Raw genomic sequence first — 17548 nt, forward strand, 5'->3', positions numbered from 1 at the left:
AAAAAAAAATTATGTTGAACATTTTTTTCAGGTGTTTCTCAGCCATTCGGTATTCCTCAGTTGAGAATTCTTCGTTTAGCTTTGTACCCCATTTTTTAATGGGGTTATTTGAATTTCTGGAGTTCAGCTTCTTGAGCTCTTTGTATATATTGGATATTAGTCCCCTATCAGATTTAGAATTGGTGAAATCCTTTCCCAATCTGTTGGTGGCCTTTTTGTCTTGTTGACAGTGTCTTTTATCTTACAGAAGCTTTGCAATTTTATGAGGTCCCATTTGTCAATTCTTGATTTTACAGCACAAGCCATTGCTGTTCTGTTTAGGAGTTTTTTCTCTGTGGAGTAGAGAATCTATTTGTGAACTGTAGGTTTGTAAGAAAATGATTTCCTTTTATCAGTTCTGAGCTCTACTAGGTTATAATAATTCTAGATTTGGGTTGTTGGCCAACTTTTTTTTTAATTAATAATTCACTTCCTATATTACAACGAACAATCCCAATGGTTCTGAGGAGATTACTACTATTACAAAAACAGTCACAAATGATAATTTTGTTTTGGCTAAAGCGTAAAAATTTCCCCAGCCTATTCAAATGGATCATATTGGGAGTGAAGTGATAGACATTCAATTCCAGGTCTCCTAAAGTTGTTCATCTCGTGTCAAATTACGTTGTTTAATGTCTTCATTTTAAGTCAATCTACATATATAAACTTTATTCCATTATTCATTAATACTTCATTAAGAATCTGCACCGTAGTTTTTAAAACTTTCTGATGAAAACATCAGAAAGTAACATAGTAAGAATTAGGGGCCTATATGTCTAGACCAAAAGCAGATTAAATGTTCCAACAGGCTCTGATCGGTATTTGATTGGATATGTCCACATTTCTTCAGATATCTAACTAGAAAATATGCTTAAACATAATCCAGGCTTCTGCTCTTAAAGGTGAATTGTGGTGCTAAATATCCATTTCTGTCTTAAAGTTAAGTCTTATGGAAGAAGCTTCATCTTAAAAAAAAAAGATAAAGTTACAAGAAAGATGAACCAGTGGAGAACACTGCATTCATACGCATAAACTAGAAATCTACCATCACCGTTATGCTAACATGGGCTAGGCTAAAAATATATAGCAATAACAAATGGTAAAATAAATTTGGCCTTATTAAAATGGACACAACCTAGTTCAACTGATTTGATATAATTATAGCACTAATTTTCACAAATCTCATAAATCAAGCATTTAGAATTCAATTATAAAAATAATACCAAAATATGCTCCTATAACATCGGATAGGACATGAGATTAGATTCCTATTTCCCCATAGAAAATTAAAGACCCTAACTAGTAACAGTAAATAAACATAAATTATTAAGAAATAAGCATGACATTGATGTTTAATTTACCAGTGGCGACTCCTCCTTGATGTATTACATAATTAAAAAGATAACCAAACCTCGCAAACTAGGTTTGATGGGGTTTTCTGAACTTTTTTAAATACTCTACTTCATAATTTTCTCAGTAGCTAGGCATGGTGGCAAACACCTGCAGTTCACATTCTGGAGGTTGAGGCAGGATTGTGTATTTGATTCCATTCTGAGTTACATTACACAGTAATGTGATGGCTTGGAGCAAGACTCTGGGAAACACAGCTTATATGTGAATCATGATTATGCTACTGATTAACTAAAGGAACTTGCCCTCCTCCACATCCCAACTAGAAATGAGAATTATCATAGTGCCTACACAAATTATGTAGGGACACAATATAGAAGCTCATAAAATTCTGCATGGCATATATTAGGTACTAGATTTTGTTATTAAATGGAACCATTGCTAATTAATACATTTTATAATCAGCATTGTACTTATCCAGGAATATTTATATAATTAGAAAACAAAAAGTGTGTATCATAAATCAAAAAGTCTTTTAAGCTGGGGAGAGGTCTATGAAACTTTTCTTTTTAATATTTATTTGTATTATTTTAATACATATGTGGAGAAGGCACTGCATAGTTATTGCAGGTACACCCGGAGTCTAGAAGAGAGTTTAGGTTCCCTGGAGCTAAAAACAAAAGTTGTGACCAGCATGACATGGGTGCTGGAAACCACACTTGAGTCCTCTGAAGAGCAGTACTTGCTTTTTACCACTGAGTACCTCTCTCTCTCTAGCCTCAAGATTCTTGTTTTTACTAAAGAATTGTAAAAACTATGCAATATCTAAATGCAGCATTACTCAAAATCATATTCCTTCTTTAAGACAAATATAAAGGATCAGAAAAGTAAACAGGAAGTCTTGGAGCTTTTAGAGCTTCTTTTCCTCTGTTGATGGGATGTCTGTGTACTGTCCAGGTTCATCTGGAACTGAGCTCCAGCAACCCCTTAGGCTTGAGCCTCCCAGGCATTAGTTACATGTCACCTAGTTTTATGAACAATTATTATGAATTTAAGAATTTCTAGGTGCTGAGGAGATGGCTTTGCAGTTCTGCAAGCCTGACCATCAGAGTCAGATCCACAGAACCCACAGAAAGGCTAGGCTGTGACCCCAGTACAGGCAAGGCAGACAGCAGACCCCTGGAATGATATGGCTAAACTAGTAGAATGTGAGGCTCTGGGTTCAAGTGAAAAATCCTGCCTCAGTATGTAAGGTGGACAGTGATAAACGAAGGCACCTGACTTCAACCTTTGTATCCACACTCTGATGCACATAATGTATGTTCACCTGCATACATGTGTGCCCATTCTCATACTTGTGCATGCACATATTCATGTGCACACATACACAACAATTCTAATAAATGCCTTTAGACATTATTAAAAAATCTAGCACATTTCATAAAACTTAAATATTTCAATAAACTATCTCTAGCAATACTCTAAGAAAAGTCTTCATGGACTTCATTTTTTAACCTCAGACCAAAACTGCATAAAAATTTATTTAACTTCATGATTCACATTACAGTAAAGATCTAGTTGTTTATGAACACAAACTACATTTAAACACATGAACTTCTAAAAGAATAAAGCAAGCATTTTTCCATCAGTAGATTTTATAAGCAAATATTACCCCATAAACAAAAAAAATTGTATAATGCAACAATGTGATATAGCTTAACTATCTTAAACATTAAATATTATATAGGAAAGTACATGATGGTAAATATAGCACAACATCTGCATTGTTTAAACCCGACCATTGCATTTTTATATAAAGGGATCAGATAAGATATATATGGGAGCCTGTTTATGTCTCTCAGAGGGAAGAAACATGCTTCTCATTGAAATTATCATTATTGTTTTGTAGATATTTTTTAAAAATCTTAGTAATTTTATTTCATGTTCCTCACAGCAAAGTTTTAAACTACTTTTTAAATATACAAGAACTATATAACTTAAAAGTGAAAATGACTTTCGCATATTGTCCTTATTAAAATATATTATTTAAATATAAGGGATATAGTTTGTAACTCAGAGACTATTACATTATTCCATTAAGAATGATGGTCAGTAGATCATATACCCCAGTCCTGGGGAATGCCGGGGCCAGGAAGTGAGAGTGGATTGGTTGGGAAGCAGGGCGGGGCTGGGGGGGATAGGGGACTTTCGGGATAGCATTTGAAATGTAAATGAAGAAAATACCTAATTAAAAAAAGGAATGATGCTCAGTAATATATTCTCATGTTTATTTAACATATTTAAGAAAAAATAATAGCCGGGCATGGTGGCACATGCCTTTAATCCCAGCACTCAGGAGGCAGAGGCAGGCGGATTTCTGAGTTCGAGGCCAGCCTGGTCTACAAAGTGAGTTCCAGGACAGCCAGAGCTATACAGAGAAACCCTGTCTCGAAAAACAAAAAACAAAAAAAAATGATGATGATCCAAAAGAAATTAAAGAGATTTTGGTTGTTATTGTTTCAATATACAGTTTAAAAATTTAATAAACGTATGTCACGTATGTCCACATAGGGATATATATGTCTGCATTATGACATCCATGTATGTGCATGCACACTCACACACATCTAATTTAGTTTTTACAGTTTTTACAAATTTGAGTGTTTAGATTGTCACCTCCTTTTCACTGAGTCACTCAAATACAGTCTTTCTTTACCCTTCAGTAAATAAACCATGCTAAATTCTTTTGTGATCTCTACCCTGAACAAGTATCATCAACTGGCTTTAAATATGTGTTAGTCTGAATAAACTAAAAACAAAACAAAACAAAAACTAGATTTGGCTACAAAAAACACCAAAGACAATATAGGCTCCAGGTCACTCATTCTAAATAATTAATGAATACCACACATCAAAGAATATGCCTTGAAAACATGCTTTTAGAATTTAGGATAAAGATATATAATAGATTGAATCTAAAAAAAAAAAAAAATGTAGGTTTGTGAGATTGGTGGGATGGCTCAGTGGTTAAGAGTATTGACTGTTCTTCCAGAGAACCCAGGTTCAGATCCCAACACTTTGCAGTACCTTACAACTATCCTTAACTATGCTTTCAGATGATTTAATGCCCTCATTTGACCTCTGTACTTGTGAAGGACAGACTTACATGCAGACAAAGCACCAAAACACAGAAAATATAAACAAAGTTTTAAAACTTTTTAAATAATTTAGTGTTGAAATACATACAAGTACTTAAAATGTAGATGGGTTATGCAGGTATAATCTAACCCTCATAAAATATTAAGTCTAGTAATGAAGTGGAAGTTTCTGGATATGTAAAGTAATACAAACTCAAATGGTGGTCTGCTGATACAGACTCCCATGGGGAGGCCGACTCACGTGGTGTAATGCTGAAGCAAGACCCTCGGGAGGACGTGATGTTTGGAGAAAGTATAAATAGGACACGACAGACAGTGTGGCAGAGGCCTGGCTGTCTCTGCTAGCTCTCGCCGCCGTTTGCTGTCCTGACATTACTGGACTGGACTACTGGTATCCTGACTAACAGAGATTGGAATAGCCCCAAGCAACTACTTCTAAACAGGCCCACATCCCCTTGTCCTGTTTACCATCTTTTCTCCCCTACCTTTGGACCGTGGGCTAGAAGGAGATGGGGGTGGGGGCAGCAATGCATTTGAGAACCCTTATTAAAAGTAAGTTTTAAGAAATCTAAGCCTACATAGTAAGAAGTGTTAGGAATGAAATATCGAATCTGAAAAGGTGAGAAAATTATAGAGATATATAAAGCTGAACAGCTGCACACATCTGCAGTCCCAGATATTCAGGAGGCTGAAGAAAGAGGATTCCTTGATTCCAGAACCTTGAAATCAGCTTGGACATAATAGTTTAGGATATAGACATACACAAAATCAAGTTATCTAAATAAAAATGTCTTTAGTCACTTCTGATGAATGATGGTTGTATCATTTTCCTTCACTGATTCCTTCAAATAAGTATTTTCCTTCTCCTTTAATTAATCAGTGCTGAACTAGGATATCTATGCAATGTCTTTAACCATATTACATAATACAACATCTGTAATTCTCTCTGTCATTTCCAAATACCTATACATGTTCCTAGAGAAAGGGTAGTTGATACTATTTGTTGTCTGTGGCATATTCAATACACAATCTTGCAACATTTCAACATTCTGTTGCTTCTATGTAGATTCTAAAATGAGGAGGAACTGCCTGCTCCCCTCTTTCAGAGGTCAGTCTAATCCTGGATAGACAATATTACCACGGCAACTGGCGACACAGAAGTTGTTTACAATTTTGGTAAACCTGCATTGTATTTTCAAGATGCCTTAAAAGCTTTCCAGATGTACCCACATTTCTGCTTTTCCATATGTTCCTTCATGATTATTTTGAGAAATATATTATAGTCAAGAAATTTTCCTTCCACTGCATAATGCATGAACTTGTCGTTTAAGTATAGTTTTCATGCCTGCTTCGTAAGGAAGGTTAGAATCCATGAAGCAACTTTAAAAAAAAAAAAAAAAAAAACCTATGCAGCAAACACAGTAAGGTAGTGTTTCTCAACCTGTGGGTTGTGACCCTTTGAGTGAGGATGAACATGGATCCCCTAAGACCATCAGAAAACACAGATAATTATATTATGATTCATAACACTAACAAAATTAGTTATGAAGTAACAATAAAAATAATTTTATGGTTGGAGGCCACCACAATATGTGGAACTAAGGTTAAGGCTGCATTATTTAGAATGTTGAGAGCCACTATTGTAAGATGTTAAAAAGCCAACTTTAACTTCTGTAAGGAAGTGCTTTATCTGCATTTTATTTAAAATGTTCCATAATCTTAACAATTACCACCTTACCCTTAAGCATTCTGATATTTGTTTAATGATACCCAGATTATTAAACCCTGAAACCTATAGTTTTCAGGCAACTTTACACCAAGAAATAATACATTTGATCATTCTTTTAAACAAAACAACATCCTAACAGTATTATAGTATCAAATTTTACTGAGGAAATCAAGGGGGAGTGGAGAACACTCAATGCTGCACACAATCTCGCCAAGAGAAAACAGCATCCTGGCAATTTAATGAAGAATAAACCATGAGATTAGTTTACATAGAAGAAGATATGTTGTGGAGAATTACTCAATCTGTACTAAGCTTCCTGCTGGGTTAAATGTGAGCTAAATTATTATTTTGCTTTCACTTAACACCCTTGTACATTGTGAAAGCAGAGCTCTCTTTTTCTACATTACTGCAAAAACTCTCCATTTCTACACCATACCTCAGTTAAATATGAAGTCATTTCCACACTATTTTAATAATGTGGAAATGCTAAAAGTACTGCAAATGCAGAGGAAAGCAGATCTCTATGAGTTCAAGGCCAGCTTGGACTACATAATGAGTTCCAGGACCGCCAGGGTTATGAAAAGAGACTTTGCCTCAAAACAAAACAGTAAGAAAAAAATTCTGCAAAGAAACTGACTTATTTAAACATAAAGTTTCATTAGAAAAAATTAACATCCATACTGTAACATTTTCTATATTTAGCACATCATCCTCTCTGCATATTTAAATCTAAGTAGTATCTTATATAAAATTTTACTACATATACTTAATAAAATCAAATATGAAAGCAATGTAACCATAATACAAACCTACTCACCATGTCTGTTCAACATCTAGAACAGATCAGGCTAAGAAATAACTATTAATTGAATAAGTACACAACTTATCACTATTCCGCCACACTCACAGCTCAAAAACTTAGGATATCTCAGTATATATAAAAAAAAAAATCCTGAGATCACTCCCTACCACCCCTTTGGTCTCTACTGTTCTAGTACTACACAACTGGAGAGAGAGCTCACTAATCAGGAGGCCTGTGCTGGGCAAGGACAGGGTGGACTGTCAAACTAGTTTAACCTGCTGTCATTTCACCTCTGCTTTATAAAATTAGTGGGAAGCATAGCACTTTATCTTATCCCTTCACCTCAACATCTCTCCAATGATCAACCTCTAGTGGTGTGGGACCCTGAAAAGGACATACCGTTAAACTCAGGACATCTAATCATTTTTAGGGTAAATTCATACCCTTCAAAATTCTTGCTTTCCTTAAACAATAATCTATTATGTCCACTGTGATCAGGTTACAAGAAAGTTTGACTCTGCTTAAAAATCCTCAGCTAAGCCCTGTCTGTATTCAGGTTTCACTCCAAGGGATCCCTTCACACAAATGAGGGCTAAGCATTGCAGTCTCCTCACTGCAGAGACAGCTATCAGGAAACTGAGCCACAGAGGGAAGCCTGTAGAGGACATAGATGATGCCTGAACAGACAGCATCCTTTTATATTCTTCCTCATAGTGGTTGAGAATCCAACTGTCCAGATTCAAGTGACAGTTATGCCACTTATTACACTAAGTATGGAAGTGACAAACTGGGCATATCACCCTTCATGCCTTAGTTCCCTCTTCTGTAAAATGGGGATAGCAGTAATAGAAAAATAGATTAATATTTATAATACACACAGAACATCTGCTCACAGTAAGAATTATAAAACTGTTTGCTAATAAACTAAAATGTCTTGTGGTATAAAAAAAGAAAACCAATGCAAAAGATTAAGGAGAAAGAAGGACATGAAGATACATGGTAGTCATGTCTTCAATTCTTTTTTAAAGGCAAATAAAAGAAATTTAGTGATCAGGGCAATAGTGATAAAGTTTTTGCATGAAGACTTAGGTTCAATCCCCAGAACCTGCACAAAAGCTGGGCAGGATATACACGCTGGAGCTCCAGTACTTGGGAAGCAGAGACAAGAGATCCCTGGGGCTCACAGACCAGTCAGTCTCGCTAATCATGTAAGCTCCCAATGAGTTACCTATACCTCGAAAATTAACATGATGGAGAATGATGGACAAAGACACCTGACAGCCACACATTCACACAACACCATATATGAAAAAACTTCCATTTCATTACTTACTGTACTTGGTCCTGTTTTTAGCTACCATTCTCACTAACAATGATTTTGATTTAAAAAAAATTGCTGCCATTATTCTCACAGAAATACCTTTTAAATTCAATTATCACATGACCCTGAAAAGGCAATAAATTGGATATCTTATCAAACATTTCATTTCTTTCTAATGTCATCAGAAAGTAAAAAGGAAAGGCTGCACCTCATTCCTTTGACATTCTTTCTTTCCTGTGATTCCTCTGTTCTGGGACAGTTTAATCCCACTCTGAATTCTAAAACACATTAAACTACCTATCATATTTGGCTTTTAAAATTACTTGGAAAAAGAGTACACTTTTAACTGCTGATATTATATATATATATATATATATATATATATATATATATATATATATATAATTTTATCTTATATTTATTTGATTAAAATTTTAAATATTAATATTTTTGATTGAAAGAGAAATATGCTTCCATTTCAATGAATAATGTTATATATACAGATCTAAATGTAGGGATGCAAATTACTATAAATACAAATAATTTAAATACTTTAATATCTATAGTTAAACACATAAAAACGTAACACACACAAGTAAAATCACTTTGACTTTTCCAGGAGGTTGATTTTCTTATCCTCTTTGTATATGGAATTAATGTAGCAATTTGTATTCAGTCAAGTGTTAAATACTTTTCAGAGAGAGAACTGTGCTTATCTTTAACATGTTTAAAAAGAAAGAACAAATCAAAGAAATGCGATGAAAAATAAAACACTACTCAACTATTCAAATAGACTGATTCTCCTCCAAAAATCAAGCTTATAACATCAAATAAATACCAGAAAAGCTACTTCTCAATATTAAAAATGAATTTACTTACCTTGGCCCTCTGAGGGCAGTATTACATAACACAAATTCAGAAATTTCAGGAAAAAGCAATGAGCAAATTTTGCTCATTATATATTAGTATTTTTATCTTTATCATCATCTGTACTTGGACATCAAAATGATTGTTTTGAAATGCTTGTTTTAACTTTTTACAAAACCAAGATACCAGTAAGAAAAATGTTGGTAAGTCTCATAATGAAGTCACCAAAAATATTTTTAAAATAATGACTCAGTACTATGTAAACATGTAAATCCTATCATGCTATTCTTTGTAGATCAGTGGTTTTATAATATTTTTTAAATTAAGAGGCAACATACATTTAAAGGCATAAACTAATTCACAGATTAACAACTAAGATAAATCCCAAAATCTCTTGATTTCTTGAAAACAGCAAACAGTCAATAAGCTTATGTTAAAAACTACTCAATAATAATAAAATATAATACAAAGGTAAGTTAATAGTGTAGAGTCAAAGCTCAGAATTTTCGTAACTAATTCTAAAAGTGCAAAATGCCTTTAATACACTAGCTCATCGCACTACAGAAGCTTTACTTTTCCTTAAAAAGTATATTACATGGGAAAAATGTTTCTATAATTTATTTACTGATCGCTTTGATAAAAGACTTAACCCTGAAAATTCCAATGGTGTGAAAGAGCTTTTATTTAGCTTAATAAAAGTCCTAATCTTACTATCACTGCTTGATGTATGAGGAAATTGATTATTATCCATGCCTAAACTTCACACGACTAGCATGAACACACGCGCACACACACACAGTCACACACACACACACACACACACACACACACACACACTCACACTATATAAAGTGGAAAAATCCTAGCTTTTAAAAACTGGCAGACTGAAGGGAGATAAAAATTACCACAGCAGGTAACAGAAAATTTATTTTATACAGCCAATCAGTTGTTATATGCTCAAATAGAAAAGAAATGGGTTTTTATGTAGATTTTACATGTACTTGTAAGAAAAGCCCCTTTTTTTCCCTGTAACTTAAGGTATAATTCTCAATTAGGAGCTATCTTTTTCTAACTTTTAAAAAAACTAGGTTTTAACAGTTTTATAAGTAAAATTAAACAATTACATTGCTTTGAAACTACACAATTCTATGTATGTTTTAGGGTAAAAGAAAGAAATTAGAATTAAATTCCAATACCTTTTAACTAAAATGAAAAGTAGACTGAGATTATATTGTGTGACTACCTTGTGTGTTGAATACATGGCAAATAGAAAGAAGGAAATAATGGTCACTTTATAATATTCTCTCTCTCTCTCTCTCTCTCTCTCTCTCTCTCTCTCTCTCTCTCTCTCTCTCTCACACACACACACACACACACATGCACAGGCTAACATCATTTCATAAAGATGTGAGGAAGCAACAGCTGCTATTCCATGTGTAATATTCCAGTCTCAAACAAGTAAATGACTTGCACAGTCAATGAATGGATGGATGGATGGAAGGAAGGAAGGAAGGAAGGAAGGAAGGAAGGAAGGAAGGAAGGAAGGAAGGAAGGACATCAAACTACCTATAAGTTTATGCCTTTCCTACTTTTAAATCTAATCATCCTTTTTTCTAATGTGTTATCAAGCTTACTTACCAACATCTTTAATCAGATATTCTTTTATCGTTGATTTTTTGGTTTGTTTGTTTTTTTTTTTTTTTTTTTTTTTTTTTTTTTTTTTTTAAATTTTCAAGACAGGGTTTCTCTGTATAGCCCTGGCTGTCCTGGAACTCACTCTGTAGACCAGGCTGGCCTCCGACTCAGAAATCCGCCTGCCTCTGCCTCCCTAGTGCTGGGATTAAAGGTGTGCACCACCATGCCCAGCTCAGATATTCTTGAGAGTAAAAACTCATTAAAAATTTTAAGCCAAAACATTTTGCAAGATACCTTAAAGAGTATGTCAGACAGTGAAATATTGTTTTCAACATCATGGCCAATATTTTAAAAAATTATTATTCATGCCCGGCATGGTGGCGCAGTCTCCAAGGCACAACACACCTTGCTTCAGTCATCATCCAATATTACTGACTCATACGTTATAGACTATAAGCTTAAGAAAAACAACATTTTGAAAAGAAAAGCTTAAATACACCACCTACATCTGTGTGGGGATTACTCAGACTCTAGGGAATTCACTGACTCCATTAGCTCAATAAAAGCATTTCTTCTTAATTCCTCCAAGGAAACACTTCCGTTCAAGGGGGGAAGTGGGGGCTGACAGTTTTTTTCATCTACAAAATAAAAAGTTTGGACAATCAAATACTATTTTAAACTTCCTCAGGAGATAAAACAGTATCATTAGTGTTATTTGTTCAGTACTAGTATTTGCAATAGCAGACAAAACATACTCCAAAAATAATTTAGGATTACTATTAAAGATGTTGTAATTTTTTAATTACTTATTTTTAAATAGGAAAGTGACTATAACATATAAATTATGAAACTATCAGTGAACAATACATATCCAAAATATTTAACAGTTTTCTCCACATTCTCTTTAAATAGATTATTTCCCCTCAGATTTATGGAACAACAATAAGTCCCTAAACACTGGATTCCAAGTGTTTAAATAAAAATCTCCTATCTGTGACTATTCCCTTAACAGAGCCTCTAGAAATTTGTGTACTTACTTCCCAATAGAACACTTTACAAAAACTTTGACTATGGTATCTATGATCTCTAGACATTCATTAACACCTAATGAAAATAAAATCCTACTAACAGCTACTACTGAATTTGTTCCCGCAATGCTAACTGTACTATTTCACTTAGTCTTTTCAAGTTCCTGCAATGACAGCTATTGTTTCCTTTGTAGACTAAATTCAGATTCAAACAGTTTAAGTGACTTTTATAAGCTCACTTATCTAAGATAAGTGATATTTAAGTCTAGTCCCTTTAACTTCAAAATTAATCTGCCTTTAATATTTCAATCACGTCTCTGTGTGTACTTGCCTGAATTAAGGTTTGTTACATGGCTCTGAAGAAATGAGCAAGTAAGTGACTAAGATAGCATGGACAGACACGTTTGCTTTCCTTGAGCTGGCTTTAATCAGCTGCTCATTAACATACTGACCTCTGGTAAATCACACTCTCAAGTCAACAAAACCTCTATGTGAAAAATGTCAGTTGCTTGTCCCAAAGTTAGGAAGGGTCTCAGGACTGACTGTGAAACTACGAATAATAAGTGCATAATTCTACATTTCCTAATGAAACACAAAGGCAAGGGAGAGGTCCAGTGAAACGGGTAAGTATGCTTTCTCAGCAAACACAGATTAGAGTTGCTGGAGAAGAAACTGAAAATAAAATACATTTGCCCCCAGAAAGATCAGACTTGACTTCCTCATGAGGAGCAGAAAATAACCCTTACAGGAAAACGTTATCATGGACTTAAAGCTATCAGGATGCCGGCCTTCCAGCCACACTTCAGGCATTTTCACTTAACAAATACGCAGCACGACCTTACATGTTAGAAAAGTCAGAGTATACCAAAACCCAAGGTAAGCAACCTTTCTTATTAATTCTTCTAACCATTTCCTTTTAAATTAAAAATCCCTACAGTGTTTTAAAGTGGAAATTTAAAAACTGAGGCTCTCTCTTTTAGTCACTTCATTCATACTGTTATTTAACTTTTACCAAAAACTGAAGTATTCTTTAAAAAAAAAACTTTGAAAACCTCTATATAACATCACTGTATCATTCAATTATCATAGATTAAAGTAAAACATTTGGATAAATACACTTACTTCTATATATGTACCTAACAGAATTCTAGATATTCAAAAATCTAAGACCTAATGGCACAAAAGGCCAAGGGGGGGGGGAATCAACTCATTAATGCTTGATGAGAATTCCAGACATTAAAAGAAAGAGGTAGAATATTATTTTTAAAAAATAAGGCCAATGTAACACATACCCCCTCTCTCTTTCTCTGTCTCTCTCTCTCTTTCTTGCAGCACAGGGAACATCTAGGTTTAAAGGTTTATAGAATTAATCAAGAAAATAAATGTGATATTAAGTTAATTAAGTTACTCTAGTAGTAAACTATAGAATAAATCAACCCAGTTTCAAATGATAGTTTTAAGTACTGCCTAGTTGAATTGTCAGTGGAATCATTAAGAAGAGAGTAACTGAACTAAAAAATTACTTAATCAAAAGTTCCTGTTACCAGATAGAAATTCACATCAAACATTAATGAACTGGGTTTTCTACCGTCTTTGTAGAAAAGTAAGAAAGTTTATATTGCCGTTTAAGAAAGTTTTTTTTTGTTTTTTTTTTTTTTAAAGCTTAGACATGAACGAAAGAAAGAAGAGGAAGTATTACGCTCCTAAACTAATGAACAGAATCAGAGGAGGGGACATGCAGGAAAACAATGATAATTAGTATGTACCCTTGGTTAACCAGATCCACACATACATTCATTCTGTATATGCACAAACATCAGCAGCATCATAAACCGTCTCCAGTTCTAGCTATTATTCAGTTCGACATCTGCACATGTTTATGCGTCTCTCCAAACAACCTCTTGAACACCCTGCTGGAGCTGTCATTTTTTTCTTCTCCCTATCTGGCAGATGGCAAGTCAACAATCGGCATCAACAGCAGCCGAATATCTCCCCCTTTATCGCCCCCCCCCCAAAAACAGACACAATAATAACTTCTTTGTGCTTCCCTACAATGCAGCTGCTTAAACCATTTCGCTACAAGGCTGCTTTGCCTTAATAAAAAAAAAAAAAAAATCCCTTCTGTCAAGTCTAAAAAGCAGCATAATGTTAAGCAAGCTAAAGCCACAGCACAGCTGCAAACGGGCAGACACATTGACAGCTCCTCCCTTAACAAAGCCCTGTGAATTGAAGGGGTTCATCTGAGGCTCACACAGTAATTAGTATAAAAAAAAGTCCGACAGCCTCTATTATGCTAAGGAAAAAAAAAAAAACTGGACAGAACTGGGCTGCTGTTTTGCGTCAAGAGTTCTGCTGCAGAGTAGATAAATCATGTTGGGTTTTTTCCTCTCTTTTTAAAGACAGTAATAAGGAGGATGAGAGAAGCTAATTTGAAAACTTGGACACAGTAATTGTACCATATGGTGAGCATTTATCCTTTCTGAAATGCACGCTAACAGTCACTTACATGCATACTGCTTTGTTTTACAGTTGTTATTCTCTCTACCATATTCATAAAATGGATTTGAATATCTGATACCAAGAGAAGTTTTGTGTAATTAGCAACAGAACTGCCTAGGTTTAATTTATTGGCCTATCATAGCAATCTAGTAAAATTCGAAACAAAATTAAACAATGAATCCACTTAGTAGAGTATCTTTCTTAACTCAAAAAAAAAAAAAAACAACAACAACAAACTTTAACAAATACAAGTTCATTAAAGGGTTTTTAAGTTATTAGTAACTCAGAAAATTCCAACAGAATAAAGTATGATAGTGGATAAGATTTCTACAGTGACCTCAAAGATAAGGCCTCCATGAGAATGATCTTTTACTAACCTCATCTGTTTAATTTCATTAATTGCACATAGAACTCTCACTCATACATACTAGTAAACCTAGAAGAAACACTTTCATGTATGTGGCCTAGAACTGTTATGTTTTGTTAGAAATTCTGCTATTATATAGCACTGTGCCAAGCACTGTTCTAGACTAACAAAATACAGTATAGACTAGCTTTCTCACTCACACACATACACACACACACATATATATATATACACATACATATAATTTATGCTTGATATGTATAAATTATAGAAATATAAATTAGCATATTTATGCTTAGACATATATACACTATATATGTATAAACATATATGTATTTATGTATATATGGATCCAAGAATAAATTGAAAGTATTTTTGTCTACTTCAAATTTTTAAACATCTTACTGCTTAAAAAAAAAACTTAACAGCATTAATGACCTGTTATCAAGTTCCAACATCCAACTTTTCTTTTGAGAAAAAAAAAAAGAAAAACTAGAAAATTATGTTCCATTAGTTTACTGGTTTAAACACAGGTAAATTTACTTTAATGGTATCAATGTTCTTCTTCAGATAAAAGTGCCGTGTGTTTACTTAACTACTATCAACTATGTTCTAAACACATTCTATTCAACTAGAACTCATGGGAATCCTCCAAGTTTCTAGAGAAGTAAAAGCAGCCATCTAAGCTGCTACAATTCGCTGCAAGTATCCTTCTGATCAATGTGAGGGACACTTAAGTAAAATATTTTAAAGAAACATTATTCCAGAAAAAAACAAAAAGTCTCTAATTAGACTACACTTTGAAATATATTTATGAGTGATAATACTATCCCAACACTCTAGAAGATTTAGTCTACTCTAGAAATTAGACATCATTACAGTCAGAAGAAACAAGGAACTCCACCCAGCAACTACCAACAATCAATTTCTATAATGCATTTCTACCTTGGCTTAAAAGAGATAAAATTTATCCTTTACTACTGTATACTAGCTTCCCTTAATGACACTATGACCCAGTATATTGCTTTACAGTTTAGTAAAGACTGTCAAATACGAATAAGTCTTAAAAGTTCATTATGTTGGATTACCACTGGTTTGTTGTTTTGTCTGGGAAATACTGACCAACAATATTTGTGATCCTGTATATTTTCTATATTGGTAAATACAATTATAATAACAAGATCAAGACAGTATTTGGTGTTACACAAAAAAGGTATAAATCCACTAAAGGGATAAAATCACTTCCTTTCTAAAAATATACGGAGAAACATTATATAATAACTATTCTAGTATAAGTGAATGTCAGAAAATGAATGACCTTGTTTTAGAAAACATGTTAAATGCCGTACAGTGGGGAGAAGGAACTTATAGAGCCCACTTCCAGCAGGAAGACAGGGCATCGAGTAAAGGAGGGGGTTGCCATCCCACTGTCAAAACTCTGACCCATAATTGTTCCTGTCTGAAAGAACTGCAGGGATGGAAATGGAGAGGAGCCTGAGGAAAAGAAGGTCCAGTGACAGGCCCAAAGTGGGATCCAGCTTAAGGGGAAGTCCAAAGGTCTGACACTATTACTGAGGCTATGGAGGGCTCAAAAAAAGAAACCTATCATGACTGTCCTCCGAAAGACCCAACAAGCAGCTGAAAGAGTCAGATGCAGATATTTGCACCCAACCAATGAACAGAAGCTGCTGATCCCTATGGCTGTTATTAGGGAAAGGCTGGAAGAAGCTGAAGAGGAAGGTGACCCTGTAGGAGGACCAGCAGTTTCAGTTAACCTGGATCCCTGAGATCTCTCAGACACTGGACCACCAAACAAGCAGTATACACCAGCTGATATGAGGCCCCCAACACATGTCCAGCAGAGGACTGCAAGGTCTGGTTTCAGTCAGAGAGGATGCACCTAACTCTCAAGAGACTGGAGGCCCCAGGGAGTTTAGAGGTCTGGTTGGGTGGGGGCTGGAGGGTGGGGACAGGGAGAAGGGGGAGGAGGTATATAGGATGTGCAATAGCCCGAGAGGGTGGACAGGGAGAGGAATATAATCTGGAGTGTAAAAAAGAAACAAAGTAAATAAATAATTAAAAAATATCTTCTACTATATAAGTTGAAAGCATGTCGTTTTGAGGTAACAGGTTTTTTGTAAAGGCTTTTTTGTTTAATTTAACTTATTTACTTTGGTGTAACATGTGTGGTGGACAGTAAACAACATGTGGAAATAATAAGTTCTGTTTTCACAAGCTATCTAGTTTGGTGGTAAGCTCTTCAACTCACTAGGTCATCTCACTAGCCCAAGTTTATCTTTGTATATATGAAAGAGACATAACGATGTAATTTCGGCTATTTTCCAAAATAAAAATATCTTTGCAATAAAAAGTGACTGATCTCATCACCCACATAGTGATAAAAAGCAAGAGTTTGGTTTAACTTTTTTTAAAAAAAGGTTAGGAGTATATTTAAAGGCTGAAAGCTTCACTTAGGTATAAAACCTAAATTGAAAGCCAGCTCTGCAAGTCTAAGTGGATCAAAGACCTCCACATAAAACCAGAGACACTGGAATTGATAGAGGAGAAAGTGGGGAAAAGCCTGGAAGATATGGGCACAGGGAAAAAAATTTCTCAACAAAACACCAATGNCTTGTGCTGTAAAATCAAGAATTAACAAATGGGACCTCATAAAATTGCAAAGCTTCTGTAAGGCAAAAGACACTGTCAACAAGACAAAAAGGCCACCAACAGATTGGGAAAGGATTTTTACC

At 34.6% G+C, this 17548-nt stretch overlaps 1 protein-coding gene across 8 annotated transcripts in view; it reads right to left on the bottom strand.

The window, feature by feature from the left end:
• Akt3 (AKT serine/threonine kinase 3) overlaps positions 1–17548 on the bottom strand; it is a 250033-nt gene that overhangs the window by 128687 nt on the left and 103798 nt on the right. The window contains exon 1 of one of the 8 annotated variants that reach the window (XM_029538453.1): positions 11408–11514. The exons of 4 other annotated variants lie outside the window; for them this stretch is intronic. The gene's annotated coding sequence lies outside the window, so the exon portion shown is untranslated. Of the gene's footprint in view, positions 1–11407; positions 11515–17548 lie in introns of those variants that run through there. 3 more of the 8 variants (XM_029538452.1, XM_029538451.1, XM_029538450.1) reach the window with 3 other exon arrangements.

The sequence above is a fragment of the Mus pahari genome, chromosome 5, assembly GCF_900095145.1.
Source record: "Mus pahari chromosome 5, PAHARI_EIJ_v1.1, whole genome shotgun sequence".
NCBI lineage: Eukaryota > Metazoa > Chordata > Mammalia > Rodentia > Muridae > Mus > Mus pahari.